At 32.4% G+C, this 27,778-nt stretch overlaps 1 pseudogene; it reads right to left on the bottom strand.

The window, feature by feature from the left end:
* Positions 1–19,628: 19,628 nt before the first annotated feature.
* On the bottom strand, positions 19,629–27,496 carry LOC149231324 (uncharacterized; annotated as a pseudogene).
* Positions 27,497–27,778: the final 282 nt, after the last annotated feature.

Raw genomic sequence — 27,778 nt, 5'->3', positions numbered from 1 at the left:
AACATTAAACTCATTCCCCGTTAGAAGTGCATAACACATTTCACACAACTATATGTAAAATTTATTTCTAACATAACATATAGCTGATTAGTTAATTCCTTTAGCCATGAGACCACAATGGACTAAAGAATTCCCAACCCATGGGAACTGGTTTCCACAACCAAACCGAGTCATTTTCACATCCAGACAGTTTCTTCGATAGAGACCTTACCAGGTCTAACATAGAATCCCACTGGCCAACCAGCTCAAGAATTCTAGGGAGAGGAGATCTGGGCAGACAAGTACCATCAACCCTTCCGGGCAGGTAGCTGCCATCAACCCAACTCCGGGCAGACAAGTACCATCAACCCCTCCGGGCAGGTATTGCCATCAACCCAAGCACTTGCAGGTCCTACTCGACCGCAATTACACTGGTCTCGCCAGTAAACGCAGGTCCTACTCGACCGCAATCACACTGGTCTCGCCAGTAAACGCAGGTCCTACTCGACCGCAATCACACTGGTCTCGCCAGTAAACGCAGGTCCTACTCGACCGCAATCACACTGGTCTCGCCAGTAAACGCAGGTCCTACTTGACCGCAATCACACTGGTCTCGCCAGTAAACGCTATCTGATCCTAACCAGACGTAGCGTACACAGGAAATTCTTTCCTCTTATGCCATCTGATCCCAACCAGACATAGCATGAATATTTTCTCTTTTGATACTCTTTCTCAAAGTAATTTACACAATGAACCATGTGAACATTATCATTAGCACAACAAACATGCATGTATATCATGCATTTACACTTAACCCCAACATGGGTCCACAACATCAAGATTGATGGGAAACATATCCATCATACACGTTGTATGCATGCAAATTTTCCAAATAACATAATTCATGCATATCATATAACATCATTCTTTCTCATTTATAATTGCATTTCACATTGCAGCAATTTATGTAATGAGTTTTCTTGTTGCCGTTAAGCTACCACTACTTAATCCCATCAGCAACGTTAGTTATAAATATACATCAGTTAACACGTATTCCATTTCCAAAAATGTTCATGCATACAATATTGTCATGTATAAAAGTATATGCAAATACTCATTAATGTATAAATGTCAACAATAGTTGAGTTAATACTCTCAGCATTCCCAATTTTGCCATAGTCTGTTGTTCCAATTCAAATCATCATTAATGGAGTATTATCTTACGTTTACTATGGCTAACTTTAGTCATGCATTGTTAGTGTAATTAAACATAATTTCTCTAACATACAAGAACATAACTCTTATGTCATAATGACTAATCTTTGGGCATACCATTGCTTATCATATAAGCCTTTCACTAGCATACTACCAGCATTTCTTACAACAAACCACATACCTCTTTCTTAAAGGAAGTCATTTTAATCCTCATTTCTCCATCTTCCGATGTGAGGGTTTCTCAAGATTCCCTTTCAAGAAATTATTAAAGATATCCATCTTTAGGCATAAAAATCAAGATACAAAAACAAGGTTTACTTATCCTTTATGCATCAAAATCAAGTAATTGACACAGCTCATCCAACAAGACAATCTCTCCAAGAGATTATTATTTTCAAAGAAGCTAGCATGACCACTTTCTCTAAGTACACACCGACTTATAATTCCAAAGTCACAATAGCTACCAATATGCATCATGTGTTCTCCTAACACAATTACTTTACTTCAATGCATATAGTTCTTTTCATGAAACAAGTAAGGATTTTATAGACAAGAGACACGCATTTCACATACAAGACTCACGTGGAGTCTTCCCAATAAGAACTACTTATTTGCTTTATTAAGAAAGCATACAAAATAATCAATCTTTAATTGCATGCTTTAACACATTTTCTTTACCAAGAAAATCTAGAAAAGAACCATTCTTTCATTGCATGCATTCCAATACTTCCTCTACTAAGAAATCATATAAACATTCATATGTATTCTTCAAGTAAGTGAACAAGACACTTATCTTATCCTTGGGTCAACATGCATAACTTAACAAGTTAAACTACCCTTACCGGAAGCAATTGCTCTACTTATGCAATTAGAAACATAATCTCCCAAGTGTCACACATGCACCAGAGTTACCACTTGATGCTAGATGCAACAAATATCATAACACTACTATGTATCCATTTCAGAATAACGACTTCAAGGAGACATTACAAAAATCATTAACATCAATACACTATAGTTATCATTTACCAACTCCTTAAGCATGGTTAAAGGAATACTCACATGCACATCAAGCGCTATCTAATCATTCCCAGACTTAGAGTCTTTTGCAAGATTCTGACACCCAAAGCTGGCGCTATCTGGTCATCACCAGACTTAGCGATTTCTTTTCCCATCTCCGTCTGTCCCTGCAGCACGGTCTTCTTCCTTCTCCTTGCTTCCTTTTCCTTTGGAAGCATCTATAGCTGGGGAAGGTAGTTAGAGTTTACTGACAACTGTATTAACACAGGTAGTCTATTTATGAATAATTATCACATGTAATTATACCATGAATGGGTCCAAGAAATGTTACTCACTGAACATGCTTCTACAATTAACTTCACACTGGAATGCAACATGCATCAGAAATCCATCATTCCCATAGTAGAGATAAATTCAACCATCATTAAATCGAGGCTCCAATGATTTTTACCTCTCAACAAGTAATGATAAACACATACCATGCTAATGGATTTCACTTAATTAGAGGGTAATCAACATTAAATCTATTAAGACATGAGCATATACTATTCATCATGCATTCTCATGGTGAATAAAGTTAAGAACTCCTCCCATAAACAACTAGAACTATAGCACAGAGAGAGTAAGAATCTTCACACACACATTCCATGCATGTGACATCAATCAACTTCACTTATTTACGAATTGTAGCAATCTTAGTCCAATTCAAATGCATATAAGTTCTATGGGTTAGTCATACAACACTAACCAATCTCAACTACCAATTGTCTTCATGCATCCATGACAAGACTGAATCAAAAGTTAGTTATGACAATCAAGTCTCGCTGCTTGACTCATTGCATGTTTTCAGTATCTAAAGGGGTTCTTCTAATGTCCTTTTTAAAACAATTTTTCATTCTATTCAAGGATGTTTCCCCAATTTATATTCATGCATTTGCTCATTCATTGTAACTTCAATTTTGTTCATTAAATACATCATTGTTATTGCCATATTTGCAAATCAAACTTGGTAGTTGATTGTCACTTTCGTCAATGAGTGTTCAATATCGTTCTTAAGTGTAATGAGTACTCAATATTGTTCTTAAGTGCGACAAAAGTTTTCATTGTCTTTTCCTCATCAGGAATCCAATGTTATGAATGTAATTATGCAACAACTTATTACTTACTTCTCAAAGAAGTTATAAACATGAATCGCACCTATCATGCCAAAAGTAGTGTACGTCATAAATGAATATGCGAATGATTAAACTCATACCTGAGTTAATGCCTACTAATGGCGTACTTCAATATCCTTTCCGCTTACCAATTCCCAAAGGCGCCAGTATTGCAACCTTTAGCTCTGATACCACTTGTCACATACCCCGGTAACCTCGCAGGTAAAAGTAGGGAGTTAGAAATTTTATACAATTACCACAAGTAATTAATCAACTCACAACCCACAAATCATCACTAACCATTAGATATAACAGTCACTAATACATCAAGCCAATTGCAGTGAAAGACAATAAGATATATATCCATCTTCATAACCATTAACCATCCATGTGGTAGTGTTCTGACATAAGTTGTCTCATGAATCCCTGTATCCATTACTTGATATCCTTAACCATATTAAATAATCATGCACTAAGACATTATGCTTGTCAACAACAAATAAAGAACCATCATCATCAAGGACCCATCATCAACAATGGACACATAAGGCAATCACATCAATCACACCATTGAACACGGATATACCCTGGAAACCCCGTAGGGTGAAAACCAACAAACGTTTAATCTTCTTATTAAACGCTCGTGAGGGTTTTCACCCCTCACTCAATGGCTTATAAGGGATTCCATCCCTTAACCATTGTCTTAAAGTTCTTACAATATATTGTCATTAAGCTGTCACACAACTAGCTAAAAGCTAATACCAATTACATGTAATCTTTTATTTACATACTGCCACCTGCAAAGTTCCTTGTGGCATAATTGTTCTAGCAATGACAATACTGCAGCTTGACTTCATCTGCATGGACGAATAATCCTTTTTCCTGTCATAATGTTAAACATCACTTTCCTTGGCACCATCTGCCATCGTTTCCTGTCAATGCAGTCATCAACAATCTTGACAACAAGATTAGTTACAATAATATTCAAACAATAATCAACATCTACTGTCAATGCAGTCATCAACAATCTTGGCAACAAGATTAGTTACATTATTAAAGAATCAATAAACAATGTCTGAAATAGATTCTTTAGCATCCTCTCATATGCATAAACAAGCATGACTTACTTATTAAACTAGCATATATACCCACAATGTTTACTAATGTATAACTCTTCTTTTCAAGAGAGTTCTAACTCATTAGCTCATGTAAAACCGAGAATAGAATCAAAACCAGATTCCTATTTCCAAAATAAATAGCAGCCATAATAATAATTCCTTCAGTGCATGCATTATCATAGGTTTTCCCCACCAAGAAAATATATCCAATAATCTTTTCTATCTGCATGCATCAACAAATTTTCTACAAGGTTGAGGCGCATGTATAGGCAAATATATATACGCTACAGCATTAACTATATAAGTTAAAGAAAGCACAGAAGCAAAGCAGAATCCGGGCCGGACAGCCGTAGCCGGAAATCAATAATACATTCATAAACCTAGACTATGTAGCATGCATGCATTAAACTCACAGTCAAACTCATCGCATTTAAATATATTCATAAAACAAACCAATGTCTGTGGGCAGAATAGCTCATCAACGGTGCCGTATGTAACAGGCCGATTTATGTAAATAAACCCCGACTACCAAATCGAATGGAAAAGGAAACGAGCCGCCGGATATCAAACCAAACATCACCTATAACAGCAGTAGAATAGCCGTGGTATTCTAACCAAAATATAACAGCTTTCGCACAGAGAATCTCTTAGCGGTTAACGCATCTTCATAAGAAAATAGACGGCTGTATATTAGTCATTTACTCAGAAGAAACTCAGTATGTTCAACTAATAATAAACAGAAGATACAATCCGCCAGAGGGCCGAAATAAACATATGCTAACAAGCCGAGCTTAAAAAGGATTGATTCCATTTATACAGAGGTCATAAATTAAAAATAAAAGATGCGACTGTGTATTCCCGCATGGCATCGCTGCCTTCCAATGCGACTGTGTATTCCCGCATGGCATCGCTGCCTCCCAATGCGACTGTAAACCCCCCTCCTCAAGAATCCCTTCCGGAGTTTTTGTAATGGAGCCCCCTCCATGAAGCGTTTTGGTCGACTTTAATGATAACCGCCGCATGCAAACAGAACCAAGAATCAGTTCTCAATACCAAACAACGAATCCAAGAATCCGTTCCCATTTTTCAAGCCGCCATTCGCGCCCTCCCCTGTCATTCTGTTCGGCTGACACTCGCTATAGATTTGATGTATCACTCACCACCATATTAGCGTTAACCCATCTCGCCATATTAGCATTAACCCCACGTGTAACCTCGCACCAGTCTCATTATGGTAGGGGCGACCATAGTGAGAAAAGAATGCACTGTGGTAGGGGCTACTTGAGTCACGTGTGGGAAAATCCCAAACTCATCTGAGAGACTTCTCGAAACCAGCTCAAATTAACTTAACATTGCTTCATCTTCTACGATGGCAAAAAGGGATGAATTCACCGATGTAGAGATTTTACCATTCACTAATATGTGGTTCCGCATCTGAGACATACTCGCAGTTTTCAGAACCAATATCTATGCACTATAGAACTCTTGGCATATAAAAACTTTTCTTGGATATGTGTCAACTCAAGGTCCACTGTGCGATCTCCTTACAGCTCAATGACCTCATCATAGATCACAAAGATCAATCCATGGGATGTTACACACTTCAATTTGCTTTGTGTGTAGCTCTTCTGGTCTTTGGGAGCATTGTGGGGGCAGGCTGCACAGACTTCAAGTAAAAGGCTTATGGTTTTTGAAAAGATGAATGTAGTAATGTAATTATGGAACTGTTTATCGTGAAATTAAAGCAAATTTTACTAGTTAGATAATTTTGTTAAAATATTTAGATTTGTTTTAGTGTTTTAGATTATTTTGATATAACATAAAAATTAAATTTTAACAATTTTTTTAGAAAACTAAAATTAACGATTTTTTTTTGGAAAAAACTTGTAAAATTAGACTATCTACAAATATTACCCAAAAAAATGAATATAATAATGTAATTATGGAAATGTTCATGGATGATGTTTATTATAGAATTTAAAAGCAAATTTAACTAGTTTTTAATATACAAATTGCAGAAGGTGACCTGATAATTTTGTTAAAATATTTAGATTTTTTTAGTTTTTTATATTAATTTGATATAAAATAAAAATTGTGAAATGTTTATGATAATTTTGTTAAAATATTTAGATTGGCTATGGTTATATGTTTGTTTGATATCAAATTGTGTTGATTTTAAAGGTAAAAAAAATTAACAATTTTTTTAGAAAATGAAAATTAACAAATATTTTTTTAAAATAACATGTAAAATTAGACTATTTATAAATATTAACCCTAAAATTTTGTGAAGAAACCTATAAAATTATCCAATTTACAAATGTTAACCCTAAAATTTTAAAGAAACTTAACACCAAAAATCAAAACAGCTAAACCATGCTGATCTTGGGCCGTCATTTATTTGATTTCAGGTGGTGGCCATGATTTGTTAGACGGCATGTGTTCTTTCAGGGACATCTCGTGCAACATCACGAAGAGTGCAGGCGAAGAATGGGTACCGTATGTGGATATTGGAATCAAAAATAATTGTGAACACTGTGATTTGGATGATGTGAACTTGGTGCTTACCACGGTTGATTCCATCATCGTTCAATATTATGAAGTGAAGCAGCTCATTCGAAGAGGCAAAGATACGATAAAACCATCGGCGCAGTGGTAAACAGTGTTGGCATTCTTAACGCCGACTTTACCAACTGCGTTGATTAGCGATGTGCTCTATTATATCTGTGAACTTCATTGCCTTCGTCGCAAACTTATTCTCCAATATAGTGTAACTGTAAAATCATAAGAGGTTGACAGTGAGACAAATGGAGGCCATTGTGTCCCTAATAATATAATATGCTATTTATAAAAGGCTTGTTTTATCTCTTATTTCAATATTTCTGGAGAGCATTTTCATTTTAAAACCTCAATGTATGGGAAATACATTTCATTTAATAATTTATATTTTGTTCTGGATAGTTAGATTCCTAAGATATTTTTACATTTTTCTTTTAATCTTTAGATTTTAAAATATTTTTAAATTATGCAATCAATAAAAAAATATATTTCACATATAATTATAATATTGAAAATTCTTATTAATTTGTAACGATATGTAATGCTTTTCCAATATGTAATGCTTTTCCACATCTAGATAGTAACAACTAAAGTGCTTTCGAAAAATAATATCATTATTTTCCTACTCAATTTAACTCTCCAAAATAACTTCCATTCTCGAACTCTTTCACCTAAAATAATATATATTATCCGAAGATCATCGCATCTCACTCTAATCCACAAGAAATTCGAGGCAACACTCTTGTTTTTCAAATTCTAAAGTGACCATTTTTCCCTTTTTCTTGAGTGAAAACATATTATATATATATATAAACTTCCTTACTACTAAACCTTACAATATCCCAAAAGTACCTTTTCATTAATTTTTAAAAAAATCAGCATTAAAAACATATCTAACATGGTTGGTATATAGTGAATATAACATATTTTCTGTTTATATTTTTTAAACATATTTATTAAAAATTAAACTTAGTTAAAATTAAAATTATATTAATTACTAAAAAGAAAATACCGTTTTAAAATTTAAGGTATAATATAGAAGAAAAATTTACTAAAGTAAAATATGTAAATTAAAAATTAAAAAAATATTTTGACAAAAGGGAATATCATTAAAAATTAAAAAATATTTTGACAAAAGGGCCTATCATTTTGTTTTAGGTTAATTCTATTACAGTATTCAAACCTTAATCATAATCAAACCTCAACATCCAATTATAATTTTAAATTAAATTTAAAAACACCTATTTTAAATTAAAAAATTATTTATTACAGTTAGTACTACAAATATTTTGTGTTTTGTTTATTCTATTACAATATTCAAACCTTCCATAATCAAACCTCAACATGCAATTATATTTTAAATTGAATTTAAAAATACTTATTTTAAATTAAAAAATTATTCATTACAATTAGTGCTACAAATAACATATATTTATTTTAATTATATTAAATTAGTACATTAAATTTAAAATTACTTATTTTAAATTTAAAAATAAAATCAAATCTCAACCTCCAATTATATTTTAAATTAAAATTTAAAAACATTTATTTTAAATAAAAAATTATTCATTAGAATTAGTGCTACAAATAATATATATCTATTTTAATTATATTACATTATTAAATTAAATTAAATTAAAAATTATTTATTTTAAATTAAAAAAATAATACATTACCATTACGATTAGTATTACTAATAACATATATTTATTTTGAGTTTAGATTTTGACTATAAAATTTGAGCAATAGAGAATTTTTTAGTAGAAAATTTGAATAAAGTCTTGTATTTCTAGAAATTTGATTTATTAGAATCTATGATAGATCTAAAGTTAACAAATTTATGTTTGTTTGTTTGTTTTTCTTTTCCTGAATTTAGTTTCTGATCCATATTACATTAAGAGGAGTTTTTTCTCTAAAAATCACATAGGAGACAAAATGAGTTTCAAATCAACTAGTATAATTCAAATAATATATATATATATATATATATATATATATATATATATATATATATATATATGTGTGTTTCAGAATATATTTTAATTTATTTTTTTTAATGAGATAGGTGTAGTTAAATAAATGATTAAAAATAAAAGAGATTAGTGTGAATATTGAATTATTATACACTAATTAAACTTAAATATAAAATTCTTAAATATAATAATCAGAAATATGAATCATTCTTTTAATTTATATGGTTAAATAATTTTAATTTAAAAATTATAATTTATTTTTTATACATATTTTACATTTTAATATTTAAATCTAAAATATTTAAATCTATTAAATCTTTATTTGTTTATAATTCATCTCTTTTGAAATATGATTATGAATCATTATTATTTAAATTTATTTTATCAATATATTATGATTATTTATTGGAAAATTTATTTATTAATTTTATTAATAAAAACAAAATTGCAATATTAACTTTCATTTTATTTTTTCAGTTAAACCAACATTATAATTTTTATTATTAATTTTTTTGTAAGCAAGTAATTTTTTTTTTTTATTAGTGGAAATGTATATAGATTATAAAATTGAAAAATTGGATTTGTTTGTGTACCAAAGAGAAATATGGAAAATGGAACCTTGTGTAGAGCATCTACCCATGAAAGGAAACCCAGAAAACCAGATAGTCTCCCTAATAACGTTAAGTATGAAAGGAAACCCAGAAAACCAGATAGTCTCCCTAATAACGTTAAGTATGAGAGATAACGGTGGTACATAAAAATATATAAAACCTAAGGAAAGAGCCATTTTTCGATGACTAGATAACCAAATGTTCTCTTGGTGAGTTAAGTGTGAGACAAACCATATTATAGAAAAGCAAAACAAACATATCAAAAATTAGATGATCTAGAACAACATAGTAACAAGCAAGTGGGAACCTCTCACAGAGCAACATCCTAGAGATTTGTCATGCTGAAGAGGCCTTGTCCCAGAAACATTTCGGCTGATTGGTTGATTTGTCTCCCTTGGGACAACATTTCGGTTGATTTGGTTGATTTGTCTCCCTTGGGAAAACATTTCGGTTGATTTGGTTGATTTGTCTCCCTTGGGACCTCATTGAGATGGATTTCTCCTTCTAGACTTACTCTTACATCTCTAGGAACAAGAATGGATTTTTGTAGTGCTTCGGAAGCGAAGGACTCACGCTTTCATTCAATATAAGCCTATCCTATGTAAGATTTTTCTAGTTTCTTAGGGGCCACCCTTTAATATGCCCTTGGATCTGGTCTCACTAGTCAAGTACAGTGGGTGTTCACGAACTCCAGAGAGTTGTCGATGGCCATCACCTTTGACCTTCTTTTACTACAATTTTGAGTGTCCCTGAGGAAAGGGATTCTTTCCTTGGCGGGAAGATCCCAATGCTTCAAATTTATTGTGGAAGTTGGAAGATGTCGAAGGAGGTGGAGTGTAACATCCCTTAATACACCTTGTACAAAATAATTTTGTATTGTAAAACTTGTAGGCTATCACCTGCTTAACTCATCATAAGATAAAATTACTATAATAATGTGAAGTAACCATAGATATGGAGTAGTTATTTGTGTAAAGGAATAGTCATTAAGTGAAAAAAAAAAACAATAGAAAATATCATAACTCATCATAAGATAAAATTACTATAATAATGTGAAGTAACCATAGAAATGGAGTAGTTATTTGTGTAAAGGAATAGTCATTAAGTGAAAAAAAAACAATAGAAAATCTCATAAAGTAATAACCATTAATGCAACTTGTTAACATGATGCTTTTTGCTACATTTTTTAATCATTGACATTGTTCATTTACTCAAGCTTGTTAATAACACAATTAATAATGTAATTTCCAGTGTCATGTAAGTTAGCGATGCTATGAAGATAAAAAAAAATAGACAAGCACATAAATGGAGACCGATATACCTTGTAAACCCCAAAGGAAAATACTAGAAAACATTTATTTAATTAAATGTTTAATGAAGGATTCCACCCCTCACTCAATAGCAACATGGTATTCCATCATTTGTCTATTGTTGAATTTTTACAAAACAAACATAATATTTAATTCCAGAGGCTATTGCATCAAACATGATATCATATTTCGCAAAAACATTACCCAATAGTGATTTGAGCACAATGTTTTCATGGGATGGTTATTTCCGATAGTAATTTTTACCCCTTGTAAACTCCATTTGGCAATCCTTCACTCTACATGTAACAATATTTACACATAATGACCTTGTTTCTCGTCATAGTATTAGTTATAATCCATCTTTAGATTGTTGCAACAAGGATTATTTTAGAAACTATCAATACATTCTTTGGATAAGTAATGATTCTTTCTTGCAATTGATATCATCAACAAAACTCTAACATCATGATTATTTGAAATATCGTCTTATCAAAACCTAATTATTCAATATTTACTAGTTATTATTTTAATGTCATAATAAAATTTAATCTTCTATTATTTATACATCTTTTCATATAACACTTTCTTGCACATGCATAAAAATAAAAATCATCTCCAATCATTTGTTTTTACATGTATCATCATATACAAAATTACAATTATTCAACACATACAACACCTTAATTAATATCTACAAAATCATATTTTTTAATTAATATCTACAAAATCATATTTTTAATGCATTTATTCAAAATACAAAACCACAAAAATAAAATCGTACAACCATAATATTGCTTTCCAAATTACTTTTCCTTGTTTCAAAATTGTGGTTAGCAATCTTTCGGTTATTTCTAATACCAAATCATTATTGTTATCATCAACACAAAAACATTAATTCCTACTGTAAAATACAGTTGATCTTATTACCTCTGTTCCCAAAACATAATATAAATGGATATTAATCATGCGTATTCATCCTTATTTTACATGCATTAAATAAATTATATCTATTTACTTTCGTTAAATATATGAAAATTTACTGAAATATTCCAAGTTGATAAACTGTAGCAATTGCTAAATAAAAATAATATAATTTATTACTTAAAATATACTAATTTATTTAATAAAAGCTAACCAATATTATTTCAATTACTAATTAAATTCTATCTTTGGGCTCTCGAACAGAGGTAATATAACAAAGGAAATAGTTTGACGCTACCTTTACGCACAAGAGAAAGGTAATCATTTCAAAAGACGTCACCACAATTAGTTCTGTTTGTGTGCAAAAAGTCACCATAGTTCTATTATTTCTGTGCATAAGATTTACATATTCTTTTCAGAATGAAATCCTATAATTTGTATTATTTTTTTGCATAGTAATTACAAATTCTTTTCCAAAGGAATTTCGGATTATTGTATTATTTTTATCCATAAGAATTGCATATTATTTTCCAAGAAATTAATATAGTTAATTAATCTTTGTTTATAGGAATCCATGAAATATTTTCAACAAAATAATCTTAGTTAACATATTCCATGAAATATTTTCAATGAAAATAACGTCATTAACTTATCTAATCTCTCTGGTATAGTTTGGCCCTTGCTTCTACAAGGTGAGGAGATAGGAAACCTCTCTGGGTGGCTACGGTAGATCATGAAACAACTTTAATACTTGTGATGGCATAACGTCAAATAGATAATCGATGTAGAGGTTATATAGTGAATGGAAAATTATTAAAACCATAATTCATTGCTTGTAATTTACAAGTTCATATAGATTTCATAGAAACATGGATACATTTTTAACAAAGACCATCCACAGATTGTTATCATTGAAATTTACTATATGCACGATCCCTGGATTTTGTTTGTACACCCATCTGATATTTTTATTTTCATTTTCGTAAGAAAATGCATCTTGCATTTAAAACTAATTAGAGTTCACCTTCCTACAAATATTAGGTACAACTTTTAGTAAAATGGAGGGCACCATGACCAGGCATCCTAGAATTTTGTTTTTATAGTCGTTTTGTTTTTGGGTGTTATAAGTCATTTTGTAACTAATGCTTGGTAGCAACCCTGTGGAGTACGTTAAGTTTATTTAATTTAACATATTTTTCATCTTATTAAATTTATTATCATGATAAATTTTAGGGGCGAATTATAGCCTAAAGGGTTTATAGTCGTTTTTTTTTGGGTGTTATAAGTCATTTTGTAACTGATGCTTGGTAGCAACCCTGTGGAGTATGTTAAGTTTATTTAATTCAACATATTTTTCATCTTATTAAATTTATTACCATGATAAATTTTAGGGGCGAATTATAGCCTAAAGGTTTTTTCATTTTAGAGGAAAGAAATTTTTATAAAACACCCATTTCAACTTTTATTTAAAAAATAATTGTTTTTTCATTTTATCCCAAAGAGGGAGAATAAACTATGAAAATATTCATTTGACCGGATTCGCTAGTTTGGAAGGTTATCTTCCATTACAATCGCCCGATTTTATGCTTTGAAATCACCCATTTTCTGGTTTGGGAGGTTGTATTTGGTGCCAATAAATAGAAATATAAATAAAGTGGAGGTATGGTAAATAAATAAAACCTCTACCTATACTTACTCCAAAGGTATGGTAAATAAATAAAAATATAAATAAATTAGAGGTGTGGTAAATATATAAAACCTCTTTTCATATTTAGTCCATAACTCTCTTTCTATTTAAGAAGGCTAAAAAAAAAGGTTTTTATTTAAGTGAATCCTATGGGCCAAATACCATATTTATAGAAGAGGTATGGTAAATTAATAAAAATATAAATAAACGAGAGGTATGGTAAATAAATAAAATATTCTTTTATACTTACTCCATAAGTCATCTTATATTTACAAACACACAAGGGTGTAAATAAATAAATATATAAATAAAGTGGAGGTATGGTAAATAAATAAAACCTCTTTTTATAATTACTCCAAAGATATGGTAAATAAATAAAAATGTAAATAAACTAGCGGTATGGTAAATAAATAAAACCTATTTTTATATTTAGTCCATAAACCTTTTTCTATGTAAGAAATCTCAAAAAAGAAATTTTATTTAAGTGAATCATATGGGCCAAATACCATAGGCCAAATTATTATTAATACCACACAAAAAATCATTTTTAACCCTAATATTAGTATTAATAAAAATAAAGATGGCACATGGTATTGAACCATGGTATTCACATGGAATGTAGCCTATTTAAAGGGGGGAATTAAACCAACATAGATCTATCTTTACTCTAGATCTACTAAGCCCCGCGAGAGATCAAGTATCATGATATGCAAACTAGCATAGAGTGAAAAAATATTTGATCCCTCTCAAGGCTTGGGAGATCAAGACTAAAAATGGATCTTGTAATTTAATCTCACTTAAACATTTTAACTTGGTTAAAATAAAAAAATAAAATAAAAATCAATTATTCATTCTAATAATTTTTATAAATTACTAATAGTAGTTCTTAAGCTCCAGGTTTATGATAACCCATGGTATTGAACCATGGTAATACTCTGGTATTCATGTGAGCATTGACTATTTAAAGGGGAAATTCCATTAGCTTAGATCCATTTTAATTCCGAGTCTACCAAGTGCTCAGAGGGATAAATAGGTTTTATTCCTCTAAGAGTGGTAGATGTGGCATTAAGATGGATATAGGTTGGTTTTTATGATAATGAAGATGTTAAATAGACTTAGGAAATTATATTGTACAAAATATATTAAGATGAATGGTTAAAGCTATATTTAGTCACTCCACAAAATTTAGTAAAAAATACCAATATCTCCATTAATATTGGTTTTTCTGATTTAACCAAAAAAAATCAAAACAATGAAATCTCATCGCTCTATCCGCATCACCCTCACAGAAGAGAGATAACCGCTGCCCAAATTCCCCACCATTTTTCAAACGTTCTGAATATGATATCTTCATGAAAAATTTAAGGTCCTGATGTTGGATTAGTTGTTTAAAAAATATGTTAGTTTGTAGAACATTTCATCTTCTCTGTTATTCTTAGTTTGTGTTAATGATCTGTAGGGGTTGGGCCACTGCACCATATTGTCTAAAAGGAGAGATTGTGCACCAAAAAGGAAATTAATCCACATGTTACAACGTTGTTAAAAATGAAAGACGTATGAAGGTAGTTAATTATGCTAATAAGCAATTTACAATGGGAGAGACGTAATTAAATTTTATTATTTAATTTAATATTTTCAATTAAAATAATAATAAATCTACATTTATATATTTATATATTGATTGGAAAGCTTCTGACAATGGTCACATCTTTCCATTAGATCCCCTTCAAGCCTTTGGGATACCTACTACTTTCTTATATTATATAGTTGGGGCTTGCTACTTGTTGGCATGCTGGGGTAAACAAACTTGATGTGTTTTTTTTTTTTATCTTGCAGTTGGAGTCTATGGAATAAGAAAGAAATTTGATAGCTTGAAAAAATGGTAGCTTGACAAAAGTGGTAGACAAAATATTAATCTCTCCTACTTTGATAGAACTGGTGGTCAAGATCAACACCTACAAGAATTTTTTTGTGGAATATTATCAAAACTAATAGAAGGATATGAAAGAGTGTACAGGGAGAACCTTGACAAGCACGACCACTGAAACTTGCAACATCTTTTTTAGGAAGAGAGAATTATGTTTCTTTTTCCAAACATGTATGTTAGTATATTACATTTTAATGAATATGTTTTCCTATTATCATATATCATTTCATACTTTAATAAAACATTCGTCAAGACTTCACAATGTTTTATTATTCAGTGAAAGATTTGCCAAGATATTACAAGATTTTATAATCCAATGAAAGATTCGTCGTGACTTTACAAGATAATATAATCTAGTGAGATATTCGCCAAAAAAATTATATATACATATTATATTATTAATAAAATTGCCTCCCGTTTTTCCTACATATCATGGGGATTCACCTATTTATTATACATATAAATTTAGGGTGGTTCTTAAAATTTTCCATGTTTATTACATAGGGATATTACATTCTTCCCCTCTTAAAGGTAACACCGTCCTTGGTGTTCATCTCTTCTTCATTTCATTCTCATTTCCTATTAGAACTTTTTTTTTTCATTTAGGTTAATTTATCCCCTGTAAATTTCTTTTTAGATCATCTTTCAGTGATAACATCCATCTTTATTCATGATAGTTATAAACTAGAACAACCAAAACGGGATCATTTCCCTTTCAAGATGAAGGATTTTATTTTTAGGAAATCAAAAAAAATATTTACAAATATGAAAATATTCAACTTTTATTCTCAACCTCTTAACCATTGTTCAATCTTATAAAATAAAACTGTCAATGTCTTCATAAATATTGATTGTTACTTACTAATACTCTTGGAAAGCATGATCACTCCACACATTTTTTTGCTTACATGTGATTTATCACTTGCGTAAATCACTCTAAGAGTGGTTTATAATCCTAATAGTAAGAGCCTTGGGTGGCTTAACAACCTCCATAGAAAGCACCCCATGTCATATGAGCAATGAATATAGTTAGTATTTCTCAATCCTAATAACATCATTCTAATCACAATATTTTCAACTATCAATCATTTACCATAATACCTCTACAAGTACTCCGAAATCATATAGTTCTCTAATCACATAAACGAATAAAGTAGCCATAACTACATATTGTCTTAGGCCTTGCTAATACATCCACAAGTATGGTATCATGAATTCTTGGAAATGCAATAGAAGTTATCCATGAACTACAATTCTAGTGTTTCCTTCCCAAGTTCTAGGCTTCTCTCCTTCCAAGAAACCAATTAGAAGTATTTCAGAGATTTACACCTCCTCAACCCAAGTAGTGTCCTACTAGTTATGGATACAAGTACAATATTTATCTCCCAATAGCACCTTTAAATTCATATTTCCTTTATCTCTTGCATTTCATTTCATACATTGTCCACCCATGACATTATCTCCAGAAATGTTAGCTTTTGGTTGTGATATTAGGCAATAGGGTCATCGCTCTTGAGAAAAAGGAGGATTTTTCCAGTCCCTTCTTGGACCATAAATATTTTCACTATTTATTGGAATTTAGGAGTCTAACCTCTCATGTGGTGGCTCCTCTAATATTCCCAAAAATAATAGTGAGTAAAATTATTTCATTCTATCAACAAAATAACTATTTACTTTCTAAAAAAAAATTTACTTTTCACTTTTTCACATTTCAGTCACATGTCATCTTAGAAAATCATAAAAGTCATTTTAAAACATATCTACCAGTTTTTATTTGTTATTTGTTAATCTTCATTTTAAAAATAAAAATAAAAATCACAATTCGATTTCCACTATAATTAAATGTTCTTTGAAGAATTTTTTTTTACCAATTGACAATTCCTTGAAATGTTTCGAGCCCCACTACATGAGTGTCCTTACAGTTTTGGCCTTCAATCAGGGCATCCCTAAAATCCTACAATTCGTAGGAATCATTACTCACATCTCATGTCACACGAATGTGTTCTTTTCAAATTTTTTGTATAATAATCAACATGCATTTTAGGAAAGACTTCATTATATCTTCTATGCACACACCTCGCATGTCATGTTTGCATAATAGTGAACATTACACCTTCACCTTTGTAGTCATGAGTCACATGTAACCTTTTTACCTTTTATTGGTTCTAGAATATTAGAATATTAGTGATGTCACTATGTTTCGATTAAGATACCACTGCTTAATCATACTAGCAACATTAGTCACAACTATACTTCATAAAACTAAACCATCTACAAGTCATGTCATTTTGATACAAAACATCTTGTCAAATATACTCAAAATGCATTTCAATTTTCACATGCATCCATGTTTGTCAATACTTCAAAGAGTAAGAGGGTACTCATCTTGTTAAACTATCACCTATATAAACCATTTTCATGCATTGGAAATAAGGATACATCTTCCAAATTATAAGAAATTTAGGAAAGAGTTTCCATGGAGATTTTTTCCACAACCACACTTAGGGGAACATGACTTCTAATAGATATAGTCATTTTGATCATCATCCACTACAATTCTAATTCTTTTTTTTCCCATAAGAAAATTCGTAATTTTATTAATAAAAACAAAATTAAATGTTGTATATGCTAAGTTGCATTTCATCTACAAGTCAAATGACCTCATATCAGGGGTCTGATAAATTTTTTTTTAATGTACATATGGGTAGAAAATCATGTTTTCCTCCCCTTTTTCTTCTCGACCTTGCACCACTCCCCTTGAGATGGAAACGTGGCTACAAGTTGTAGTGGACTTTCAGCACCTAGTCATGGATTTTCCTTGTCAGAACCAGAGGTGTTTGATGTGTGTAGTCTTTTGGTTCCACTGTTTTCCATTGTATGTGACATATTTTCTGGTTGTGATACCATAGGTCCTTCTGGAGATGTCTATTGGATTTCTACTTCTTTGTCTGCTTGATTTTTTTCATTTGGTATGGGTTCTTCCACATCAAACTCCTCCTCCTCTTCAAGATCTGGTGCAGGAAATTGCCAAACCTTGTGTTTTTTTCCCTATTTTCTTCTTTCTTCGGATATATTTTTTATCTTCAGGACATGTATTTTGTAGATGTCCTATTTGTCAACATATTCTACACCTAAATGTTGTGTTTTCACAGTCTAGTGTCTATGTCCAGCTTCATTGTTTATGCTTTAGCTGAATGTAGTCCAGTAAGCCTTTACTGAGATTTACTTCCACACAGAGGCATGTGAATGTAAAAATTCTTTCCTCCACTCTTTGTATGTTGATTTTAATATATCTACCAATGGTGTTACTTATACCAGTAAGGACTTGATAGTCCCAGAAGTTCAATGGGAGGTTGTGCAGACGGACCCAAACTAGCATTGTGGAAACAACCATAGTATTGGCATCAAATCTTTGAAACCATGGTGTGATGAAAATGCTTGTAGATCCCCAAAACCATGGTCCCTCCTGTAGCACAATGTCCCTAATCTCTATTGAATGGAATTTGACAATGAAAACCCCTTGGAACAGAGGTGGATCTCACAATGTAGAGTCCGGTTTGTCAATATCCAATGGAAAAGTTCAAAAGGTTTTGGCTAGAAACAGTTGAATCAATAAATGATGGCGTGTGATTCAAAATTAATACATGCCTCATCGGTTTCTGGTATATCTATATTTAGTTCTGGTATATAATTTAGCTACTCCACAATGTATGGACTGGGTTCTGTTCCATCTTACTTTGGGACCGTTGTAGGAGTCCCCCCCCTTATACGATGTTCTTGAAGGATATTCCTCCATTTTAGTGCTTCTGTTGTGGATCTGTGTTGTTTTTTATTTTTGTGCTCGTGCCACTGCCTCCTTCTATTTTTTTTGTTGAACTGAAAGTTGCCGCACCACCTCACAGCCTCAGGTTGAGTGTTATAGTAGATTCTGACATAATTTTGTAATCCAAAATGGATCTGGGATCTTGTAGGGTTCTACCCGCATATAACAGTTGTTGTAGTCCAACCGGGTAGCCAATTTATTGGGTGATGATATTCTTCAGGTTCATAACGTAGTCTATTGCAAAAACCCAAATCATGGAAGACTTCCCTGAAGGGGTTTTAATAAAAATTTGAAAGCGATTAGAAGTTACCAAGGAAGGAGGGTTAGTGGTCCTCTAGGTCATGCAGGACCATGCAACTTCAATGTCTCCATAAAGCACTGTAGTTTGTGGGTACTCCTCTAGCATCTTGACGACCTTAACAAAATTTCCGAGAGTTTTGGTCGACCAACGCGAGGAGGTGAACACATCTTCGATTCCAGCAAATTGCAGAACCTTCTTAGGCATGCAAGTAAACACGATCCCATCACCTCTAGGAGTGAGCACCATTCTATATGTTTCGGGGTCACATTTACTAGTGACCTTAACTAGTACGGTGTGGGGTTTTCCTATCTTGTTACCCCAATAACCCCTCCTCACAGGAATAACAGAAATCTTGGCCAAAATAATGGCTTTGTAGATGGTCGTGGCCATTGCTTTGCTGCACTTAACGCTAATCCTGACATGGCCATTGTCATCCCCCCATGATAATGAAGACCTTGAATCGAGTCCCCTGCCCTTCCCTCATCTGCTTTTGTCTAGATATGATCTTCCTCACCTCATCCTTCAACTGGGGACCCAACATGGTCTCTCCGATCTGGTGCTCCTCAACGACCAACGTGAAGAGATAGATTTGCTTGAGGGAACATAATTTTCCTTTTTTTACCAAGAGACTGAGCTTTGTCACGGGTATCCACTTTTCTTCTTCATCCCTTCGAGGTCCTTGGCATCCACCATGACTATCCCCCCAGCCTCAATCGCCTCAGCCTCAACCGAACCCTTGCCTGAATCCCTCTCCTCTTTCTGCCGTTACTTCGCTAAGGTTTTTTGAGTTCGTGGAAAAGGTCAAATAGATTACCATCCACTACAATTCTAATTGATGCAAAATGATATTTCATTTTCTTGCACATGCTTCCACCATAAGTCATTATGCAACATTACTAAATTGAAGTCATACACTTAGATTATTCTTGGTTAAATAAATCAGTAATTCCAATAGATTTATAATGCCATCCATATTTTTGTTTAGAAATGACAATGAAGACACCACAATTCTACAACATAATGGACTTAACTGATTAGGTTTAATATATAATGCCATTTACAATATTCAAGTAGACTTGATGCATTTCAAAAGGGACGAAAAATGCAATATTTTTTTTTAGATGCATGATGTATACAAACTCATTCATAATAATACCCTCATTGAAACATTAACTTGTAGAATTGCATTGTCATGTTCGAAGTTTGAGTAGTTAATGTAATAAACAACACCTAGTTATTACTAGTCCTATCATTAAATTTTTAGAACATACATAATCGATTTAGTCTCATGCATTTCCATTATTCATATAATACATTATTAGACATTCAAATAATATTTTCTTCCCTTATCACACTAGTGATAATTTATGCATGTTCATATGAAAGGCCATAACCCTTTTCCTTTCAATTTTAATTATTGACATAATAATGCATTTCTATTAAATCAATAACTTTGTGAGGTACTACTACTATCATGATCTAAATTCTTTTAAAGCATTCAAGAATTTATAGCCATTCTTACGAATTGTTAAACAAATGTCTACTTTTGTAGCCATCATAGTTTCTTGCATACTATCTTAATATGCATAAAATCCTATCAAAAGCTTTACTTATACAAGAACACTCATTTTCCCTTAGTAATTGAGTGTCCATAATAAATACTGGTAGAAATTTATAAAGAAATAACAAACTCAAATTCAAACAATGTATTGTTACCATTAAATCAATAATCTAAGAATGAGTTGCCATTATCAAATTATTTACAACTTACCAATAATCTTCAACAAAAATTTGAATGATGCATATTCTAATAACTTATTGCAATATACTAAACAAACCAGGTCACCAAAATATTGTAAATTCAATCGACATTCAATGGGTTTCTTTCATATTTTTTTTCTTCCACATTATAGTATGATATCATCAACATTCAAGACAACCCCTACATTTCTACATTATTTTCACTATCACACTAGTTTCTTTATTGACAAAGAAATGCATGCATTCATTATTTTCTCAATATCATAAGCAATGCATTACAATCCCAAGAAGTTCCTTTTAATTCACCATTACACATTATCATAAGAGTATGAATACAAAATTTGGTAGTTAATCCACACTATCTCTATTCACCATGTTAGTGATCCAAATTATCAATAATTGAATTATAATCAATACGACATAATTTCTAACTCACTTTTATCAATTGTAAGGACTCAAATATCATAAGCATCATTATTCTTCATGCAGACATTAGGAATTTATGCATTTCATGTTAACTGCAGTGTAATGCATATATTGCAGGGTAATTTTGTGAGTATCATACCTTAGATTTATCTAATAATGTCATACCATTAATCTTTCTTGATCTTATTGAACCCTACAGGTTTTAGTGTTACAACCTTTGATTTGTTACCACTTTTAACATCCCTTTAGTATATCTTGTACAAAATACACAAGATTATATATTTTTAATCAAGTTTTACAAACACTTGTAAAATCCTAGTAATGGCATATCACTACTTAACTCATCATCAGATAAAATTACCATAATAACATGAATTAACCATAGAAATAGAGCAGATATTTGTGTAAATGATAATTATTAAATGAAGAAACCTTAGAAAAGAAATATAAAATATCATAAAGTAATAACCATTAATGCAACTTGTTAACATAATGCTTTCTACTCCAACTTTGCATCATTAACATTGTTAATTTAATCAAGCTTGCTAATAACACATTGAATGATGAAGTTTCCAGCGTCATGAAAGGCAACAATCTTATCAAGATAACAAAATAGGCAAACACATAGATGGACACCGATATACCCTGGAAACCCCGAAGGGAAAAACCAAGAAACATTAATTTTATTAGAAGTTTCATGAAGGAGTTCAACTCTCACTAAATGGAAACAATGGGTTCCATCCATTTTCCATTGTTGAATTTTTACAAAGAAAAAAAAAACGTTATTTTTAATTCAAGTATAATTAGCCAGAGGTCATATTACTTTAAACACGAATGTCATATTTCCCAAACACATCAGCCAATAGTTCTTTGAGTATAATGTCTTTGTGGCATGGTTATTTCCTATGGTAAGTTACCCTCTGTAACTTGCATTTGAATATCCTTCACTCTGCATGTAACAATAGTTATGCATAATGACCTTATTTCCTTCCATAGTATTGGTCATAATCCATCTTTCAATTATTGCAATAGGGATTAAGTTTAGAAGCTCTCAATCCATTCTTTCCTGCAATCGCTATCATCATCAAAAATTTGACATCTTGATTATCTGGAATAAAAGTTAATCGAAAATCAAATATTCAATCTCTACTAAGTATCATTTTTATGTCATAATCACTAATAATCTTATATTCTTTATAAATCTTTTCATGTAACACTGTCTTGAACTTGCATAAAAGTAAAAGTCATCACCAATATTTTACTTTTAAATGCATCATCAAGTACAAAAGCCCAACTTTTGTACTTATAATAATATGTAAATTAACAATATTCAAATTATACCAAAATAATATATATATATATATATATATATATATATATATATATATATATATATATATATATATATATATATATATATATATATATATATATATATATATATATATAGAGAGAGAGAGAGAGAGAGAGAGAGAGAGTTATGATTGGTGAAATTATTTTTTTATTTAAGAAATCTTAATTAAAGTATGTAAGTCATAAGAATATTTCAATACAGACCAAATTAACAGATTTTGTTTTATGTTTACTCTCTTATAAATTTCAAATAATAGGACTTAATTTTATTTTAACTGTTTCACACATTAAAATTATAATTAGTGTTAAAATTAACCTACATTTATGATAATTCCGGATTCACCAAATGTTTAGAGAGACTCGAGGGATTAAATTTCTCGAGATTTAATTCTTTACAAGACTCATGGATTAAAAATTCTTTACGAGACTTACAAATTCAAAATTAAAATAGATCTAGACTAGTTCTTAATAATATTATTTATAATAAAATACTCATAATACATATAATTATATACATATCTTTTTTTTCTTTGATATAGCTTATAATTTACTTATTTTTAATTTAACCTTTTAATATAATATATATAATACTAATAGATACATTAGATACATATATAGATAAATAAATGATTTCAAAAAAAAAATTATATACTTATTAAAAGTTAAAATATGAAATTCTGTGATGACCCCGTAAAACATGTAATTATGAAAGTTACTATGGTAAGAAACTAATGTGAACTGTTAATTACTGTGTTAAATGATATTATTTTATTTATGAAATGGAAGATATTTTGGAAAAATGCTGGCAGTCTCCTAAGGGAGGATTTCTAAAGAAAAGAAACAGTTATAAAACTGAAAAACAAACTAACCCTTCAGCCAGGAAAAGTCTTGGGAGGGAAACCCCTGGTCTATTGTGACAGAGAGGGAGAGAGAAATTCGAGGAAAAAGAAAAGAGAAAGAAAAGGAGGGTTAAGTCTGGTAAGGACCAGATAACCCTAGCACAACAGTGCATGAGTCTTGTTGAGGGCTGCAGGCCTGCAAGACAGCTCGGGGGGAGAATCCAACGTATCGATGGATCTCATGGTTGGGTGGATAAGAGCAAGTATGTAAATTGCAGGTGAACTTCTGGAGCGATAACTCTGGTGCCTAATAGACCAGGTATGAGTTATTCACCAGAATTAGATTTCTGTATTAGTATGCTGGGTGTATAGAAGGAAAGTATAGTTGCACCTGAAGTTCTGTTGCTAACTAGATGGAAAAGTATACATATAATATTTTAAACAGTTTCTAAGAGTGCTTAGAACTGGCTACTGAAGACAAATAGAGATTATCCGCTACATTCTTGCATTGTAACTGTAAAGAAGACGATGCATGATAACTGTAAAGAGAACAATGCATGATATCTGTAAGAAAACGATGCATGATAACTGTAAAGAGAACAATGCATGATTTCTGTAAGAAAACGATGCATGATAACGGTAAAGAGAACAATGCATGATATCTGTAAAAGAATGATGCATGATAACTGTAAAAAGAATGATGCAGGCTAACTGTAAAGGAAACGATGCATGCTAACTGTATAAAAGTGATGCATGTAATTATATAGAAACTAATGCTCGTTACTGTATGGAAAGTCGAAGCATAGAAACGTTACAATGATCCTGAAAGATCATAACCATATGCAGAGCACGTGAGTGCGTAGTGGAAATGTATTATACTATTCAACAGCGAGAGGGTTTCTGTACAAATATAACAGTATAATGATTATGGAAAACATCAGAACGACATATAAACCAGTCGTATTTCTATAACAGCCGAAGAGTATATTGAAACATTAAGTACAGTTCATAGTATAAAGTGAGGCCGTTTCAAAGTGAAACCATCGGGCCCTGTACCTAGGGTTTGGCCTCGATATGTATAAGAAACAAGTAAAGACTACCACTGTATCAACGCAGAATACAACAGATAATAACATTAACATGATGTCACAGAACTGCTGTGGAAACGGCCGCTTAACCGCCGTATACAGCCATACATTGACAAGTTAACTTAGGGTTATTGGAGACGAAACCCTCGGAAGGATTATGTCTCGGCTCTGTTAAACAGAGGAATGAAATAACCTTAACAAGACGAGCTCAAACCATTGGAAACAAGTTCATATGCATAGCGAAAAACAAGCTGTTGATACAAATTAACCAAATGAAAAAAACATGTACATCGTATTCAACAGGAAAAAGGAGATATTCATATATTAACAATGAGATAAATAAACCCCTGAAGGGTATAACGACAGCCTGTTCATTAAAATGTTCAGCGAGCCGAGATGGACTCGTGGTCTCTCATAAATACAGAGTAAACATAGTTAAACATTCTTGAGAATAAGAGAAAATGAAAGGGGTAAATATCCCGTCTTGAGTTGACTCGATTTGGTTCTGGTAAGGGAGGCCGTGAACCCTTAACAAATATACCCAAGTAGTGCCAAATAAGTACAACATAAAACTGTAAACCAGAGAAGACGCAGGTACTGGCATGGGGAAAGCCGACCGCGCATCCTAACCAGGGTTTAGCCGAAGAAAGGAACCCTGAGACAATACATAGGAGAATGCCATGAGGAACCCCTCAGGCCGAGAGAATCGATACATGAAAATCATCCAGTTTAACTTCCGCCTATCGTATCTAACCAATGCTCTGTAACATTTTGTGAGAGAATAAATACCTGAGGATGCCTCGGCTGTATCACTTCTTCCCTGAATGGTAGGAGGGATGAGAAACATCTACCTGCACATGAGAAAAACATTGGAATTAACCGTGAATGCATTAACCAGAAATATGAAACCCTGACGAATCAGCGCACTGTATTTATATTTAACAATTGACAGTCGAAGGGAAAACGATGAATCAGCGGTCTGCAGTCATTAGATACCTGAGCTAGCTTGCCGAGACCTGGCATATGGTGCAGGGATGGAGCCGCTGAATGGAGCAAGGGTTCGGCCTCTCCTCCAGGTGCAAATAAACCCGGAATAAGCGACTCGGTGGTATATATGGAACGCGCTAAACCCTGAAGCAATATTAACCCTTAGATCTGTGCAAATGATCCTCACCGTCCATCTAAATGGCGGTCTGGCGCACGAACCCGGCGATTTCCCCAAGACTTCACATGGCCTCTGCACGGTGTTAGCCACCTGGCCAAGGTAGGTGAAGCCATTTAGTTTTCCGTTCACACCTAGCACCGGAAATAGATCGGAGAAGTAAGCCGATGGGCATGATCACCGTTGACCTCAACCTTATTATGAAAGTCGCCAATGATTCATAAACCATAAGCCAAGTGGAAAACCTTAAGTTAAGAGATTGGTAATTATATATATGTGTAATCATAGCAGCACGATTAGTGCTTTAATAAACGAACTGTATATATGTGTATATAGTTAGTCTATGATCGAATTTATGGAGGATTATGTAAATAAAGGTTTACCATAAAAAAAAAATTATTTGGTATATTACCGTGGAGTTGTGACAATGTGGTATCAGAGCAGAGGTTTCAAAACTGTGGCCTCTGGAGCAATAAGATCCAGCTGCATGGAAGATTATCATATAGTTCCTATTTGAGAAGGAATTAATTCAGCTAACTGTTTTTCTGTTTATTAATTAGGAGATAAATACAGAAACAACAATCCGTTAACAGTCAACAATAAGATGGAGGAAATGCAAGGAGCTGACAGCATTCCTCGGGAAAATCCAAAGCTGTGGGTACAGCTTGGTGCGGAGACACGCAGTACCAATCTGGCGATACTCGAAACTATTCAAGAACTGAAAAGAGAGATGGCACGATTGCGAGAAGACAACGCGCGTTTGACAGTGGAACAGGAAAGAATATTAAAGAGTCTGTCAGACAGACAAAATCCACCATTAGCCAATCCCAGTGCAGAACAACAAAGGGCAACTGAAGAACGGAATTATGCACCTGAAATCTCAGAGGAGAAGGAGGACCATTCTGACAATGTATTAGAGCAACAGACTTCAAAGAGACAGAAAATGGAATTACAGGGAGAATTCCGGAAAATTAAACCTCCACATTTTGATGGAGAGCAGGAAGAAGCGGTAGAGGCTTGGTTAATTAACATTAATAAGTATTTCCAGCTGTATGAGTATGATCAGAATCTGAAGGCGTGGCTGGCCATCTTCCAGCTACAGGGCAAAGCAACCCTGTGGTGGGAAGAAATTAAAATTGTAAAAGGAGTAAGTGAGCAGAACATAACCTGGGAAAAGTTTTAGAAATACTTCAAGGAGAGATATCTAACCGAGCGTTTCTATGATGAGAAGGCATGGGAATTCCATGATTTACGACTGGGACAACAGTCCATGGACGAGTTCATTAACCGCTTCACTTCCCTGCTTCGCTATGTGCCATATATCAAGGAGGAGAAGGCCAAAGTGCAGAGATTTGTGAGCAGCTTACCAGCCTATATAAGAGAACGCATTGAGTTTGATAATCCCAGGACAATGGATGAGGCGATTCGTAAGGCAAGAATCTGTTATCAGCAAAACAAGCAGAAAGGAGACATTTCAAATAAAAGGTGGAATGAAAGAAAAAGCAATAGAATTGCTGGTAATAACAAGGGAAGTCGTGGTAATGGCAGCAAGGG

Source organism: Pinus tabuliformis, chromosome J, assembly GCF_031772625.1.
Source record: "Pinus tabuliformis cultivar Carrire ecotype Pingquan chromosome J, CPIR1, whole genome shotgun sequence".
In the NCBI taxonomy this organism is placed as follows: Eukaryota; Viridiplantae; Streptophyta; class Pinopsida; order Pinales; family Pinaceae; genus Pinus; species Pinus tabuliformis.
The sequence above is the reverse complement of the archived record's forward strand: the minus strand, read 5'-3'. Positions and strand labels throughout refer to the sequence as shown.